At 39.3% G+C, this 17,041-nt stretch overlaps 1 protein-coding gene across 1 annotated transcript in view; it reads left to right on the plus strand.

The window, feature by feature from the left end:
- Positions 1-1,270: 1,270 nt before the first annotated feature.
- LOC308337760 (ubiquitin carboxyl-terminal hydrolase 9X-like) overlaps positions 1,271-17,041 on the plus strand; it is a 155,407-nt gene continuing 139,636 nt past the window's right edge. Inside the window, exon 1 of the mRNA XM_080795942.1 lies at positions 1,271-1,579. The gene's annotated coding sequence lies outside the window, so the exon portion shown is untranslated. The remainder of the gene's footprint in view (positions 1,580-17,041) is intronic.

Raw genomic sequence — 17,041 nt, forward strand, 5'->3', positions numbered from 1 at the left:
TAATCTTTTGCTTATGATTAGCAGATTTGGAGCACGAATCGCACTTTGCTAGGGACTCGGCTTCCATTGTTCCCTATATGATGATCTTGGGCCATTAAGATACTCTGCAAATATTTTCTTTGCAAAATATCATTTGGAGATGTGTTCTTAAGACTTGATTAGGTAATAACTATTAATGACATCTCCATCAGTAGCAAATCAGCAATCTTCCATGGATAGACACTGGTAGTGGCCACCAAAGAGGAACAAATAATACAAAGCGAATCCAGTATACATATCATATAGATATATAGATATAAAGATATAGATGTATCGGTTAAGGAAATACGTTAATGAAGTACAAAATCCACGTGGTTGGGTCAGTATATGCTACAGAAGAAAACCCGTGGGCTTTCCTCTTATTCACATGGACAACTGTCCGTGTCCACTGGATCCTGTACAATCCCTACTTCCTAGCTTTCTGCCATCAGGGTTGGCTATCGGTCAAGAAATGGAGGTGGGAAGAGGTGGGATGCAAAGTTGGCCTTGACCCAACCGGTACAGGAGATAAGACGGTGCGCAGTCCCAGCACGTCTTTATTCAGGTCTACTTCCTTCCACTAGGTAAACCTTGCGGTCCGGTGACGTTTTCATCCGAGTTCTTTGGGTGGCCAGATTCCTAATGCAACCCAACCCGGCGATGCAAGTGAAGTTGTCCGTGCGACGCTCCTGCGTCACTTAATTGTTTGCCTCAAGCATGGAGTTACCCTTCTGGCGTTGCTGCCTTACCTATTCAGGCCGATCGTTGTGAAAACAGAGCCACAGTCTTAATACCCCCCCGTTTTCTTTACTGTAGTTTGTGTTCTACCCAGCCCTTTCCCTCTAATACGCCAGAACCGAAGAAGGTCAGAGACGGGTCCCGTCACAGCCCTTCGTGGGACGGTCAAAGCCGCGAGAGTTGCCTTTCCTGTTGCGGTCTTCCCGCCTATATCCCAGCGTTTGCGGATCTAGACTTTTCAACCGGGACTTATTTCCGGATGGGCGCAAGGATTCCTTCCCAGTTCCGGGGGAGCGAGGGAAAAAAAAAAAAAAAAAAGGTAGGAAGAAGGGGAAACGGCACAGCGGAGGGACACCCGATTGGGGAGGCGTAGGGGGAGGGTCCGGGGGCGGGACTTGGGAAGCGGTGAAAGGTTATCAAGACTCTAGGTGGTGCCGGGGTTGGTGGGAGTCTGCGCCTGTGCAGTCTCTGGGGCCGGCGTTTTTTGTGCGTGTGCGGGAAGGGGGGGGGGGGAGGGGGAGGGTTGGTGAGGCGGATCCGCCATATTGAAGAGGACCGGCCTGGCGATCGCTGGAGCCCCGACCTTCCCGCACCCCGCCCTTTAGGGGCTCTAGGAAGCCTGGCCCCTGTCAGCCTCCAACAGCTCCTAAGCTTTTCTCTAGCTCGTCCCCGCCGCCGCCTCTCCCACACGGGAGGCGGCCGCCCGAGCGCATTGTGTTGGTGTCGGCGTCGACAGCTAACAGGGAGAGTCGCGGTGCAGCGGACAGGCCGAGAAGGCCGATAAAGGCAAGGTGAAACACCGCTGCGGGACGAGTAAAAAGAGGTGACTGGGGAGAATCGCACTATCTAGATCCTATCTAAGCTCCGCGAGAGACCCTGCCCCGGGGGGCGGGGCGGGGCGGGGGGGGGGGGGGAGGTGAGAGGACCACCGCGTGCGGAGGACGGCGGACTTGGTGCAGTGCCTTTTTTTTTCCTCACGGCTGACGACCCAGTTCTAGCCGTCGCAGGTTTTTTTGTTTTGTTTTGTTTTGTTTTTGTTTTTCTTTTTTTACTGTTTGGGTTTGTTTTTTCGCGGGGAAGGGGCCTCGGAGTTTTGTTTTGTTTTGCCAGACTTAATAACTGAGTGTTGCCACCGCCTCCCACCTTCCCATACTGGGGTTTTGGGGTAGAAGTCAGCGGGGTCGAGCCGTCCGTGGCGGCCCGTACCTTCCCGGACCCACCCCAGAATCGGACAGAGGCCGGGAGACTAGGGGTTTCTTAGTATTTCTTCCTCTTTCCAACGAGATGCGGGACTTAGTCCCTGCCTTCTCCGCACCAGGCTGAGCTAGACGGTCGCGCAGGGCAATAATGGCTGCGGTGCCGGCGCTCTAGGAACGTGTCCCTATTTTGGACCGTAAGGGAAAATGGCTGACGACTCTCTACCCTCGCGGGGAGACTCCTCTGTGTGCGGGGTCTAAACGTTCCGGATTAGGGCACTTGCACCGCCGTCAGAGGATTCTAGGCGGGTCTCTTTGTCGCACTCGCCACCCAACGCTGTCCCTGAGGTTGGAGTCCTTCCGCGAACTCTCTCTCAGGGCTAACATTGGTCGACTTCCCGAAGTAAACAGAGGGCGGAACAGCGTTCTGCCTTCTGCTGCCCCAAGGTGCCCATGAATGACGTTTTAATAAATCGATTCCACATTAGCTTTCACCTATTGTTAAAATTACCCATTGTTACTGTTGTTAGTAGTAAAATCTCATTGTAATGTGAAGCATTCGATTTTACATATATTTTTTCGTTATAAAATGTTAATTTGTGATAATGGACCACGTTCTAATTGTGTGGAAACCACACTTGAGGAGTTTTACAAGTGAGAGCATTTGTGTCATTTCGTGAATTTCCTTTCTATGCAACTGCAGTTTTTCTTACGCGGTTTGTTGCACTGGTGTTTACACGTGAATACTTTCTTAAGGTAGTTAATGAACTTAAGTTACCGGGCTGAGATGTGGTCTAAGTATTCATGTTGTATTTCTTAAGGGGGATACTTTGTAGTATTTTCTTACCGGGAGATACTACACCGTTTAAATCCGCGTAATACTGACATACTTAATCTTTCAAAAAAGAATTGAAGTCCTTTGATTAGGAAACATTTAATAGCGATGTTCTTGGAAATTACTAGTAGAAATTACATCATGAATAAGAACTACTTAATTGTAGGCTAGGATGGGAGTCTTAAACCACATTTTCGGACTGAGTTAAGACAGATGTTAAACTCTTGTATTTTCCTTGCTCTGCTAATTTAACCAACTGTCATTTTTGTCTACAGAAAACGGTAAAGATTAAAGACATGTTACAAAGGGATCAGCATTAGTTTTCTAAATTTGAAAACGCAAGCATGTGATTTTAACATTGAACATTTTAATGCTCCACTGTCTGGGAAGAAGGAAAGCCTAAAGTACTTGAAATTAGTGTTTCAAGGGTCACTTGAAAATGCCTTATTTCACTGATTTAAAGATAATATTTTTAAATTTTACCTATTTTACCTACCTTTTCCTATATAATTTTTAACAGCTTTGTTTTTTTTTTTTTTTAAATTTATTTATTTATTTGACAGACAGAGATCACAAGTAGGCAGAGAGGCAGGCAGAGAGAGAGGAGGAAGCAGGCTCCCTGCTGAGCAGAGAGCCCGATGCGGGGCTCGATCCCAGGACCCTGGGATCATGACCTGAGCCGAAGGCAGAGGCTTTAACCCACTGAGCCACCCAGGCGCCCCAACAGCTTTGTTTTAATGTGTATTTTCTTTTGTTGGTTTGCTCTCATAATGCTCATTTTCTAACTTAAAGGTAATTTTTGTATCCATTAAACAGGAAAACATTACAGTTAACAATTCTAAACAAGTAACTATTTACCATAAACCCTATTAACTGAATAGAAATAGTCAAGTAGTATTCACTGTGGGTCTTTTCCTGGGATTTGAAGTGCATTTTAGGTATATACACAAGAATTATTTGGTGGATATTTCCAGATTTTTTTTCTCTGATGGGGTATTTGTAATGAAGGTTGTGGTTATTGAAGAAATTTAACTATTTGGTTGTTAGTTAGCTAAATGAATGCTCATTTTATTAGTTTTCTAATATTTTTGCATTTGTTTCAGCATTTTAATGTGGAAACCATCCTTTGTTAAGCTGGATTAAACACACTTATTTCAATACGGAGTTTTTCTTGTTTTGATATGAGTACATTAAGGGATACATACTTAGAAAGACAAGTTTATCTTTTCGTTATTGGGTAGTTGTTTTTTTTTAACAGCTTTTTTGGGGTATTATATATATAATAAAACTTACTCCTGTTTTTATGTACAGTTAACACTCTGTATTCAACTTAAAATTTTGAAAACAGTATCCAGTTCAGTTTTTTAATATTTCCATCATTTCAGTTCCTTCTGATCATTTGCGGTCATTTTGCTCCCTTCCACTCTAGACCCAGGCAATTTCTAATCTTCCTGTTGCTGTAGATTTGCCTATCTTGTCTGTTAAGATAAATGGGATCATACAATATGTAGTCTTTTTATCTTTCACCTAGGTAACGCTTTTGAGATTAATTTATACTGTATTGTGAATCTATTTAATATGGACTTAAAACTGCTGTGAACATTAGTTTGTAAATCTTGGTGTGTGAACAGTATGTTTTTGTGTTAGGTAGATGCCTATGAGCAAAATTGTTGCCTTGTATTGTAAATTTGTGTTCAGCTTAAGAAACTGCCAAATCATTTCCCAGGAAGTATTACCATTTTACATTCCTACCAGCAGTTTATGAGTTTACTAGTTCTCTGCGTTCTGACTTTTGGTTATACCCACTCTAGTGGGTGTGCAGTGGTGATACCTTATAGTTTTAATTTGTATTTGCCTTGTGACTAGGCTGTTGGCTGTTTGTAAATCTTTGGAGAAAAGTCTCTTCAGATGGCCCATTTTTAAAATTAATATTTAATTATTCCCTCTTAAGCTTATATCTTTTCTCTGACATATGATTTGTAATATTTCTCTTAGTCTCTGTTACCTGTTCGTTTTCATAATGGTATCTTTGAATAACCTTAGGTCACAAAGATTAACTTATATTTTCATTTAAGCATTTCATATTTAAATGCTCAAGAAACTGTATATATTTTGTATTAAGTATTATATTTGGGTATATAATTCATTTGGGGTTAACTTTTATGTATTGTGAGAATTAGAGATCTAAATTCATCTTTTGCAGGTGGATATCCAATTGTGTCGGTGTATTTTGTTTAAAAGACTTTTTTCGGGGCGCCTGGGTGGCTCAGTGGGTTAAAGCCTCTGCCTTTGGCTCGGGTCATGATCCCAGGGTCCTGAGATCGAGCTGAGCCCCGCATCGGGCTCTCTGCTCAGCGGGGAGCCTGCTTCCCCCTCTCTCTCTCTCTGCCTGCCTCTCTGCCTGCTTGTGATCTCTCTCTCTCTCTCTGTCAACTAAATAAATAAATAAAATCTTAAAAAAAAAAAAAAAGACTTTTTTCCCAGTGAAAAGTCTTGGTTCCCTTGTTGGTAAACGTTTGATGTATTTAAAAGGGCTTATTATAGGGGTGCCTGGGTGACTCAGTCATTAAGCTTCTGCCTTCTGCTCAGGTAATGATCTCAGGGTCCTAGGATCAAGCCCCGCCCACTGAGGAAACTGCTGCTCCCTCTGCTTGTGCTTCTTTGTGTCTGTCTCTCTGTCAAATAAATAAATGAAACCTTTTAAACAAATAAAGGGCTTATACTTAAGGGTTTATTTCTGGGCTACCAGTTGTATACTGTTGAGTTTTGTTTATGCTTGTGTTAGCAATTGGAAGATTTCATTTTTATTCCAAAGGACAGTAACCCTTGAATTTTTTAAAATTGTGGTAAAATGCATATAAAATTAATCATCTTAACTTTTTTTAAAGTATGTAGTTCAGCGTTAAGTATAATGACATTTCTGTGCAGCCATCATGATATTAACACTTTCATGTTAACCTCCATCGCATTTTTACTTTTAACTTATTTTTCTTTATTGCAATCCTTGAGAAATAGATTTTTGTGTTTTTCTTCAGTGCCTGAGAAATAGGTTTTTAGCTTTCATTTTTTTCTCTTAACAATTGTGACCTCATTATTATTGGGACAGAGATCAACATTACTATTTGGGAAGCAGTTAATGCAGAGTTTTGTTTCTCAACCGTGATAGCATATTATAGTCACTTAGGGAGCTTTTGAGTTAATACCGGTACTGAAGGTTCCCTGTGCTCTCACTCCATCCACCTATTTAATTTGTACAAAGCCTAGGTTAAGTGATCTTTAAAATATTTGAGGATAAAAATAATAACTATGTTATTAATTCTAAGAATGTGGGTATCAGTCTTTCAGATAAATACGAACATGCCTTTTTTTTTTTAAGATCTTAAGTAGCGTCTATGCTGAACGTAGGGCTCAAACTTAAAACCCTGAGATCAAGAGTCACATGTTCTCTACTTAAGCTGAGCCAGCTGTGCACCCCAGAACACAACTTTTTGATAGTTTGATTAATGCCAAAGTTGTCATTCGAGTTTTAATTATGTTTGCACTATGTCAGCATTTTGTGTGTATCATATTATGTAGATGCTCTTTTACTTCTACAGATAGATGTCAACATTTAGATAAAAGAGGCACAGCTAGTGGTGAGTACAGGTACTTTGAGATTGTGGTACAATAAATCATTGATTTATTTTTGCTTTCATATTTTTAAACATTGAAATTTGACTAGCTTTACATATTAGAATAGGCTTAGGTTTGATTAAAATTTTGGTTTGTAATTTTGTTTTAAAGTTTATTTGAGTTTTCTTCTATATGCGAAATGATTAGCCACAGATGTTAAGCTGTATTGAATAAGTTCTCCTTTCATTTTCCTCCCAACATATGGGGGTCATTTGTTTTTCTTTTGGTGGGCTTATTCTTTAAAAATGTTTGAATAACATAGTATTATTTAAAGATGCAAAACTAAGGTATTTATCTCCTTATTATTTACTTGAGTTATCCAGAAAACACTGTTAGGTTTGATGTGAAATTATATTAAAGAGTTTGAAGTTTTCCTTTAGTGTTTATAATAGGTTTTCCACAAAAGCTCTTTTTTTTTTTTTTTTTTTTAGATTTTATTTATAAATAAGAGTGCTTGAGAGAACACAAGGAGTTGGGGTAGAGGGAGAAGCAGACTCCCCTCTGAACAGGGAGCCTGATATGGGGCTTGATCTCAGGACCCTGAGATGCTGACGTAAGCCTGAGGAAGTAGATTAACTGAGCCACCCAGGTGCCCTTCCATAAAAGCTTTTCAAAATTAAGTTAGCATTTGTGGATTTGTGTGTGAAAGAGAGGGAGTTTACAGTGTTTATGGAATTATTGAAGTAAAAATAATAGACACTTGTACTTTCTTTTTTTCTTAGTTTAATATGGTAAATTAAATTCTCTTCACAAAGGGGAAAAGTTTGCTAGTATAGAATCTGTTGAGGGTTCTTAATGTGGCAGAACACTGTTCATAATAGATCTCTTTGGTAAATAATATGGAAACTGGATCTACTGTACTAGAAACTAGATCTACTGTAATAAACCTTAATGGTATAAGTGAAGAACAGACTCCATGAAACCATACTGCTTGCTGTGTTTTAGGGCTTTGAATTTATCATTTCATGGACTTCCTATTTTTTTTTTTTAAATAAAGTGATCATTACAAAATACTTTCTTCGAGCAAGATGTGAAAAGTAATTTGATGGAAAATCTTACACAGATATTTCTAAATATGTGTGTACTGATTCTGTGCTGTGTTTGCTTTATTAAAGATAACTTAATGTACAGCATGTGCATGTATGCACACATACATTCATAGATATTTATTTGGTAGCAAACCCTTATTTTTATTCTGCCCTCAGAGTTACTGCATAATTGTGGTTTTCTTCTCAGAATTACCTGTGGAGTTTACTGAAAATAATTAGCTAGGTCTCACTTCTAGAGTAGATTCTGGAAGATTTTACTTGTTTCTTGGGAAAGACCTAGATAATAAAAAAAATTCTCAGATGTTCCTTATGTATAGTTTATTAGTGGTATAGTTTAAGAGTAGGGGAGACCTGAAACCATTCAGGAATGTTGTTACTTTGCCATTAGGCAGCACTTATCTTCTTTTGAGTATTTAGTGTTGGCAGTGGGGTCAGAAATCTCACACCCAAAGTCACAGATACATTGTAAATAGGATTTTAATGCAGTAGTTGAAAAACTGGAATTATACTTACAAGCTTGATTTGATTATATCTGTTTTATCACTTAGAGGTTCTTCTCTGAATATCCTTTCTATACTTGTGGTATGTTTCCTTTTCTCTTGCAACAAATATTTGTTGGGCATTTGCCATGTATCAGTTAGTATCCTAAGCATTTATCCTATATTAATGTACAAAATAAAAATACTGCTTTTTTCCAGAACCATATTTTTTACAAAGTAAGTTGGGGTAGGACCAGCTAATTTTCCTAGCTTTGATTTTCTGTCATTCTCTTAGCCTACCTCGGTAAAGGTACTATGATTGAAATTATATGTTACAGTATTAAACTAGCGGAACTTCCCCAGTTCTTTTCCATTTAAAATAGTTTTTTAAAAAAGATTCATTCTGGGGTTCCTGGGTGGCTCAGTTGGTTAAGCTACTGCCTTTGGCTCAGGTCATAATCCTGGAATCCCAGTATCACATTGGGCTTCCTGCTCAGCAGGGAGTCTGCTTCTCCCTCTGACCCTCCTCCTTCTCATGCTCTTTCATTCTCTCTCATTATCTCTTTTTCAAATAAATAAATAAGAACTGTTTTTAAAAAAAGATTCACCAAAAAAAAAAAATTCACTCTGAACATTAGTATTCCCCTGTGCAATCTAGGTGTGAAGTACACAAGAATGGCATTCCTTTTGTCTATTAGGTTTAGGGGCGCCTGGGTGGCTTAGTGGGTTAAAGCCTCTGCCTTTGGCTGGGGTCATGATCAGGGTCCTGGGATCGAGCCCGCATTGGGCTCTCTGCTCAGCAACGAGCCTGCTTCTTCCTCTCTCCCTCTCTGCCTGCCTCTGCCTGCTTGTGATCTCTGTCTGTCAAATAAATAAGTAAAATCTGTTTATTGGGTTTAGGGATAATTTAGGTGTTTAATGAAACATTAAAGTTTGTGGTTAGAAGACATAGTCTGGCACAGTTCCTCTTCCCGTGTTACTGTGTTTGCCTGAGCTTAAATCAGTTTTCTTCATGGTTATGGGTGTTCTGATTTTGTTCTAATTTGTTTTGTTCTGGTGCTTTTTGTTTAATGTCTTCCTTCAGATTTTTATAGGTTAGTGGCATCCATGTGGTCAGTGTAAGGTTTTATAGGCAAGATAAACACGACACCAGGGGAGGTAGGCACAAGGCAAGATTTATTAAAGGCACTCTCGGGGGAAGTTTCAGGACTGGTAGTCCTAGCACTGGAAAGTGTTGGCATTTAGGTAATAATTATTTGTTGAATATCAGCAGTTCATCATTTCCTACATGATTTCCCCTTTCTATTTTTACAGTTTTACTGATAGTCTTCATTACCTGGAGTAGTTTAACTTCGCTGTTAATCATTTTAAGATGAAAAAATGGTGTCAGAGAGGTGAAGGTCAACCAAAGTAGTACAGTCTTGAATTATCTTTTTCATGAAATTGCCATCATAATGTCATATCTAACAAGTTAACTTTTTGAATTCTGTTGCTTTTTTATTCCTCTTAAAAAGTTCTCTGTTGAGGGGCGCCTGAATGGCTCAGTCATTGGACATCTGCCTTCAACCTAAGGCATGATCCCGGGGTCCTGGAATCAAGCCCCATGTTGAGCTCCCTGCTCAGTGGGAAATCTGCTTCTCCCTCTCCCACTCCCCCTGCTTGTGTTCCCTCTCTCCCTATGTGTCTCTCTGTCAAATAAATAAGATCTTTAAAAAAATATTCTCTGTGAGTTATTTCATGTTTATTAATTCTCTCCCTGCTAAACTTGACAAAGTCAGAGACATAGAGAGGTCCTGCATGATATTTGACTTAATTTCCAAAATCTAGACCTGTTTGGTGGGATCTAGGACTGCTTGTGCATTACTTAATGGTACTTCAGTTTATCCTTTTTAAACATACTGGAAACCCAAATTTATTTATTTGTCAGAGAGAGAGAGAGAGAGCACAAGCAGGCAGAGTGGCAGGCAGAGGCAGAGAGAGAAGCAGGCTCCCCGCTGAGCAAGGAGCCCGATGGGGGACTCGATCCCAGGACCCTGGGATCATGACCCGAGCCGAGGGCAGCGGCTTAACCCACTGAGCCACCCAGGCATCCCATTGGAAACCCAAATTTAAAGAAATCATTTTACTTTGGATGATTTTGAGCTGGTAATTTGAGGATTGGATTTCATTTTCTGTCAGTATGTAAAGGAATGAGAAGATAATTTAAAAAGAAAAGGAACGGGATCTCTGTTTTTCTATATCATATGCCCATTTTGTTTCTGCTGATTTATTTCATTTAACATTGTTTCTGCTGATACTGTTTTTGCTGATGGTCACTAACACTGGTAACATTGACCACCTTCCTCTTTTTCTGGTCATTTTCCTTAGGTAGCTATTTCTATGAGCTTCTGACTTGTCTATTTTTTATTTGACTGTCAGAATTTACTATCTGACATAGTAACATAGTAACATGTTACTATGTTACATAGTAACATGTTACATAGTAACATCTGACATGTTCTACAGAATTTTGTCTCTCAGATATGTGAGTTATTTTATTAATGATTTTATTTGACAAAAGTGAGGGAGAGCTTGAGTGGGGAAGACACAGAGGGAAAGGGAGAAGCAGGGAGCCTACTTGGAGCTCAGTCTGAGGACCCTGGGATCTTGACCTGACCTGAAGGCAGTCACTTAACCACCTGCGCCATCCAGGTGCACCATTGAGTCTTTAAATAGTGCTTTAAAAAAAATAATAAATAAATAAATAAGTAAATAAAGAAATAGTGCTTTAAGAACCTAGATGAGTGGGATGCCTGGGTGGCTCAGAGGGTTAAGCCTCTGCCTTCGACTCAGTTCATGATCTCAGGGTCCTGGGATTGAGTCCAGCATCATGGGGCTCTCTGCTCAGCAGGGAACGTGCTTCCCTCTCTCTCTCTCCGCCTACTTGTGATCTCTGTTAAATAAATAAATAAAATCTTTAAAAAAAAAAAAAAAACCAGATGAGTGATACTTAAAATTTGAACATTAAGAAAAATCACCTGGAGAGCTAGTTAGAAACAGATCGTTGGTCTCTTCAGACAATAGATGATCTAAACCTGAAGAAGACCCTTGAGAATTTGCATGTCAGGTCTTCAGATAGACTTGGAAAACCATTAGCCTATACTGTTTCCAGTGAACCCCACATTTTTTTAAGATTAAATACTGAATTTCTCTAATGTTTTCTTAAACTTTTGTGTTTGTGTTTGTGTTTTTGTTTTTTAAAGATTTTGTCTATTTATGGCAGAGATCACATGCAGGCAGAGAGGCAGGCAGGGATGGGGGGGAGGCAGACTCCCCACTGAGGAGAGAGCCTGAAGCAGGGCCGATCCCAGGACCCCAAGAACACGACCTGAGCCAAAAGCAGAGGCCCAACCCCCTGAGCCACCCAGGCGCCCCTAAACTTTTGTGTTTATTTGTAATTTCACATATACTAGGTAGTATAGCAATGAGCAACAATATGAATAAAAACAATTGCATGAATCTGTTGATTTACAGATTCACAGATTACCTCCCCAAAATCTTTCAAAGCTCATTCTATGAGATATATTGCACCATTTTCGAAGCAGGACATCGTGAGATGTGGGACATTCATGTTCAAAGGAGACAAAAATGAAAAGGGGCATAGTTAAACTAAATACTATTTTGGTGTCAAGGGATAATTGGACATTAAGTTAAGGTTTATCATTTGATGGAGAACTTTTCATGTACATACCTTCATTTATGTGTATGTGTGTGTGACATACACTTAGGCACATATGTACATTTGTGTGAGTGGGTGCGTGGTTTTGTATGTGAAACTTAACGCATGTTTATGTCGGGCAGAAAAGTTTGGAGACCATAGAGAAGGCAGAACACTTGTACAAACATTTTATCCCCCATGATACCACCATGTGGAAGCAATCATATGAAGGTTTTTCTCCCACTTTTTTGGGTTCATTGTTTAAAATAAGGTGTAATTTCAGACCTTCATCCTGTGTATTGTGAATTAGTTAATCTTTCCCTTGGTGCCCTTTTTAGATCGTCAACAATTTTTGTTATTAACATGCTGTGATGAACACTTTGAGCTGATAAGTATTTGAATATTTTATTGAGTCAAAGTTTTCATTAGTTTCAATACATTTCAGTTTAATAACAAGTGTTTTCGAATGTTCATCTTTACTTACTCTTCTGCTGGAACTCAGCTGTGTGCCATTTCTTCATTCTCCTTGGGAGATACTGCTTTCATGGTCCTGATTTCTATGTCACATACTTTTCACCTATCCCCCAATACTGCTCAAAACTGGCATCATTAACTTAATTTTCATTTAACTTACTAACATTGTTTCATGCCTTAAAAATCACACATACATCCAGAAAAACCCCTCATATCCTCCATTTATTTTAACTTTCTGCGTACTAGGCTTACAGCTTTGCAACTTTAGTTTCCTTGGGGGATATTTTCACTTTCTTTTTGATGTCAGTTACTTTTCATCTTCAGTGACTGAGGTTACGGGATGGTTTACATATAACTGTCAGGTGGCTCAGGCTCTTTTAAGTAAGTCTTTTTACTTTATCTTTTTTCTTTTAAGATTTATTTTTTTTAAAGATTTAAAAAAAAAAGATTTATTTTAATTAGAGCCCGCGAGAAAGCAGGGGGAGGGGCAGAGAGAGGAGAGAGTCCTCAAGCATGGACTAAGCATGGAGCCCTTCTCAGGGGTCAGATCCCAGGACCCTGAGATGATGACCTGAGCCAAAATCAAGAGTCAGACGGTTGACCAACTGAACCACTCAGGTGCCCCTAAATGAGTCTTTTAAAAAGCTGTCTTCCTCCTGACTTTCCTGAGGAGGCTGTTCTTACTTGCAATTAGGTACTTTTTTTAATCTGCCATTTACAGAGAGATGAGATGTATTGTGTTTATTATATTATTTTTCTGTTTATGTAAATTAGTTAAGCAGAGTCACAAGCAATACGTGATGACTTGAAAATTTCATGTAATTCAGTATCAGAGTTTATATTAGTAGTTCTCAGTTTGGGGTGATTTTGCTGTCTTATCAGACATTCAGCAATGTCAGAGACATCTAAAAATGTCTGACATTTTTCGCTCTAATGATTTAGGGGCAAGTTGGTATGTACTGGCAGACATCTGGTAGTTAGAGAACAGAGTTGCTCTAAACATCTTAGAGCGCACAGAACCATACAAGTTAGTGTCTTCTCTTCCTTCATCCACCTCCCCAAAGTTATTTGGTCCAAAATGTCTGTCATACTAAAGCTGAGATAACTTGGTCGCAGTTTTCATATGACCATACTTCTCTTATTAGACTTGTGGCCCATAGCTTGTGTTCAGGTAAATTAGAGGGAGAAAGTTTCAGAAGAGAAGCCTAAAGTAGTAGTGTCCACAGATTTATTCTTTGCCTCATATGAGAAGGGTATTATCTGAGCCACATAAATATCAGTGTTTGAAAGTGAATTGCTGTTTTTGGAGGATTATTGTAGCCATACTCAGTAAAGCCTGAGTGGAAAAATTAGTTGTAAAAAGAGAACCATGGGAGGCTTCTTTGGCTTCCTTCCAGCTACATAGGGCCACATTACACATACTCCTCATTTGTACCTCCTTTTCTCTTCCTACTCTTCCCAAGTATGTTTAAAATTCTTACCATACTAATTTAACTAGAAGTTATTTTGACATAGCATCCAGTCTTTTCCATGGTTCTTTAGTTTTCTCCTCCCTACCCACTCCCCCTGTTTTTAAAAATAGGCTCAATGCTGGGACTCAAACTCACAACCCTGAGATCAAGGGTAAAGCCACCCAACTGGCTGAGCCACCCAGGTGCCCCTAATATTCTCCCATTTAATTTAATTGTTGATGTGAATGCTTTGATGTTTCCTATTACTCTTTTTAGACTGTGTTTTTTGTTTACTTAGAGTGTCTTCCCATATGTGTGATGTATAATCTTGAGTTCATGTGTCATCTTCAGTTACCTCTAATTGCTAATGATTTCTACTTTCTTTGAACTTTGGTAGCACTTTATCATGAACTTAATGTTGGCTGGGTTTTTTTTTTTTTATATCTTTTGTATTTTTGTATTCTGTTTAGTACAGTTCTGCTTGCATGGTCATTTGCTTAGTAGGGTTTTGAATAATTCAGTTTTGCTTACTTTTCAACACTTGAGCAATGCGTACATAGATTCTAAAGAATTATTACAAAATGCAAATTATTTTATCACAATATTAATTGATATTGACTGGTTTATTATACACAATCTGAGATAGTACCATTGTGCTTGTTATTCATAAATTTTTCTGGGATGCCTGTTGAGTGAAGTTGGTTTCTAAGGTAAAGCTTCTTTTTGAATGATCACATGGCACTGGTTAAGTGTGTGTGGTGCTTTAATAAAGTGTTACATAACCCTTAGGATTAAGGATTGGATTATAATTCTGGCTCTTCAGCCAGCTACTGAGCAAGTTATATAACCTCATTGAATTATCTTCATTCATTGAATACCTTGCTAGTCACAGGGAGATGTATGACTAATCTCCACTTTAAGACTGTGTATCTAATGGGCCAGACAGTAAATGCTATATTAAAATAGAGGTGTAGGGGCGCCTGGGTGGCTCAGTGGTTTGGGCCTCTGCCTTCGGCTCAGGTCATGATCTCGGGGTCCTGGGGTCGAGCCCCGCATCGGGCTCTCTGCTCGGCAGGAGCCTGCTTCCCCCTCTCTCTGTCTGCCTCTCTGCCTAGCTCTGGTTTCTCTCTGTCAAATAAATAAAAAAAATAAAATAGAGGTGTAAAAAGTAAAATAGTAGATGTCAAGGAAATAATTTCAGTTTGAGGTTGTATACTGTTTGGTAGTCTTTAAAACTTTAGGGTTTTGGTAGCTATACAAATTTAGGTCAAGGATTTCCAGAGATAGTAAACACTTGAGATTGTGGAATGAAAGTGTGTGGTATATTTAGAAAAAGACTAGCAGTAGAATATGGAAGGAACCCTGAATATTTATTTAGGAGGAGGGAATTACGGGATGAGACTAGAAAGCTAATTTGAATGAGATTAGATTATAAGGGATTTCAAGTGCCATGTTAAGGTTCTTACATTTAATTTTTTTTAAAAGATTTTTGTTTATTTATTTGACAGAGACGTCAAGACAGTGAGCACAAGCAGGGGGAGTAAGAGAGGGAGAAGCACGCTCCCCACTGAGCAGAGAGCCCAATATGGGGCTTGATCCCAGTACCCTGAGATCATGACCTGAGCCAAGGGCAGATGGGTAACAACTGAGCCACCCCAGGGGCCCACATTTAATTTTTAAACAAAAGAAGACATGAGATATGATGAAATCTGTGTTTTGTAGACAGGTTGGGAGAAATTCTGGTGACTTTTTGGAGCTAAGTTGAAGGTGACTCTGGTAGCTGAAGAACTGAAATGTTATTTTTAGCAGTTTAGGTGAAAGATGTTTAGAGATGTGTTTGGGGTTTGGGGGGGGGTTTGTTTGTTTTAAGATTTTATTTGTTTATTTGACAGAGAGAGATCACAAGTAAGCAGAGAGGCAGACAGAGAGAGAGGGGGAAGCAGGCTCCCGCTGAGCAGAGAGCCTAATGCAGGACTCGAGCCCAGGACCCCAGGATCATGACCTGAACCAAAGACAGAGACTTAACCCACTGAGCCACCCAGGCACCCTTAGAGATATGTTTTGAGGAATGAAATTAAGCATTGATATTCCTAGGGCAGGGAGTGTCTGGTGGCTCAGTCAGTCAAGGGTCTGCTTTTCAGCTCAGGTCATGATCTCAGGGTCCTGGGATCAGAGTCCTGCTTCAGACTCCTCCTTCAGCAGAGAGTCTGCTTCTCCCTCTCTCTGCCACTACCCCTGCTTATGCCCTCTCACTCTCAGATAAATAAAATCTTTTTAAAAAGAGAGGTTCATAAGGCTGCCGTGGTCAGGCAGAGATGCTATTTTGACTTTTCTGTCACTGACTGAAATACTGATCTAAGAGGCAGGACATAAGAAAATATTACCAAACTTGGCAACTTAAAACAACAAATTTATCTTACAGTTTCTGATGTCAGGAATCTAGGGCCAGCTTAGTTGATGGTTCTGCTTCAGGGCGGTTTAGAGACTGCATTCAGGTGCCGGCAGTGGGTAGCAGTTACCCATCCGAGGGCTTGACTGGGGCTGAAGTATCCCGTATCTACCAAAACTCATTTATTTGACTTGCGGCAGGCGACATCCGTTCCTTGCCATGTGGATGTCTTGGCAGTACTGCTTTAGCATTTGAGGGCAAGTATTAGCTGCCATGTTGAGAATACACTTGTTAACAAGTTTCAAGAATATTAATGCTGGTAAAGATTTTTATACTCTGCTAGGGAAAATATAATATTAAGAGGAATTTTAGCTTTACTCCTATGAAGAATAGAGATAAGCAATGATTTTAAGGTTTGAAGTGAATGGTTTTAGATGACATTTTACCTTGGTTCTTGGTTTGTTTGTTTTTTTATCACAGTAAGATAATTAGCAAAAGGAACTTATTTTGTATGTTTCATTTCTCAAACTTTCTGATTTCAAGGCTTCTTCACACTGTAAAATGTTTTGAGAATCTTATAAAGCTTCAGTTTATGTGTGTTCTTGATATTTACCATAGTGTAGTTTAGAATTTATAGACTATTATAATTTTAGATTATATGATCATGTAACTTATATAATTCCTAATTATAGAAATATAAATTGTATTATATAATTATAAAATATTAGAATTTATAGACAGTAAATAGTTATTTACCTTTTCATTTGAAAAAAGTAGATTAATTACTAACAAATATTTTTCAAAGATTCCAAGCAAAAAATTACTTTACATTTTTTATAGACTTTTTACAAAATATTTTTATTTATTTATTTAACAGAGAGAGAGAGAGAGAGAGAGAGAGAGAGAAAGATCACAAGTAGGCAGAGAGGCAGGCAGAGAGGGGGAAGAAGCTCCCTTCTGAACAGAGAGCCTGATGCGGGGCTTGATCCCCTGGCCCTGGAATCATGACCTGAGCTGAAGGCGGAGGTTTAACCCACTGAGCC

This window comes from Martes martes (genome assembly GCF_963455335.1).
Source record: "Martes martes genome assembly, chromosome: Y".
In the NCBI taxonomy this organism is placed as follows: domain Eukaryota; kingdom Metazoa; phylum Chordata; class Mammalia; order Carnivora; family Mustelidae; genus Martes; species Martes martes.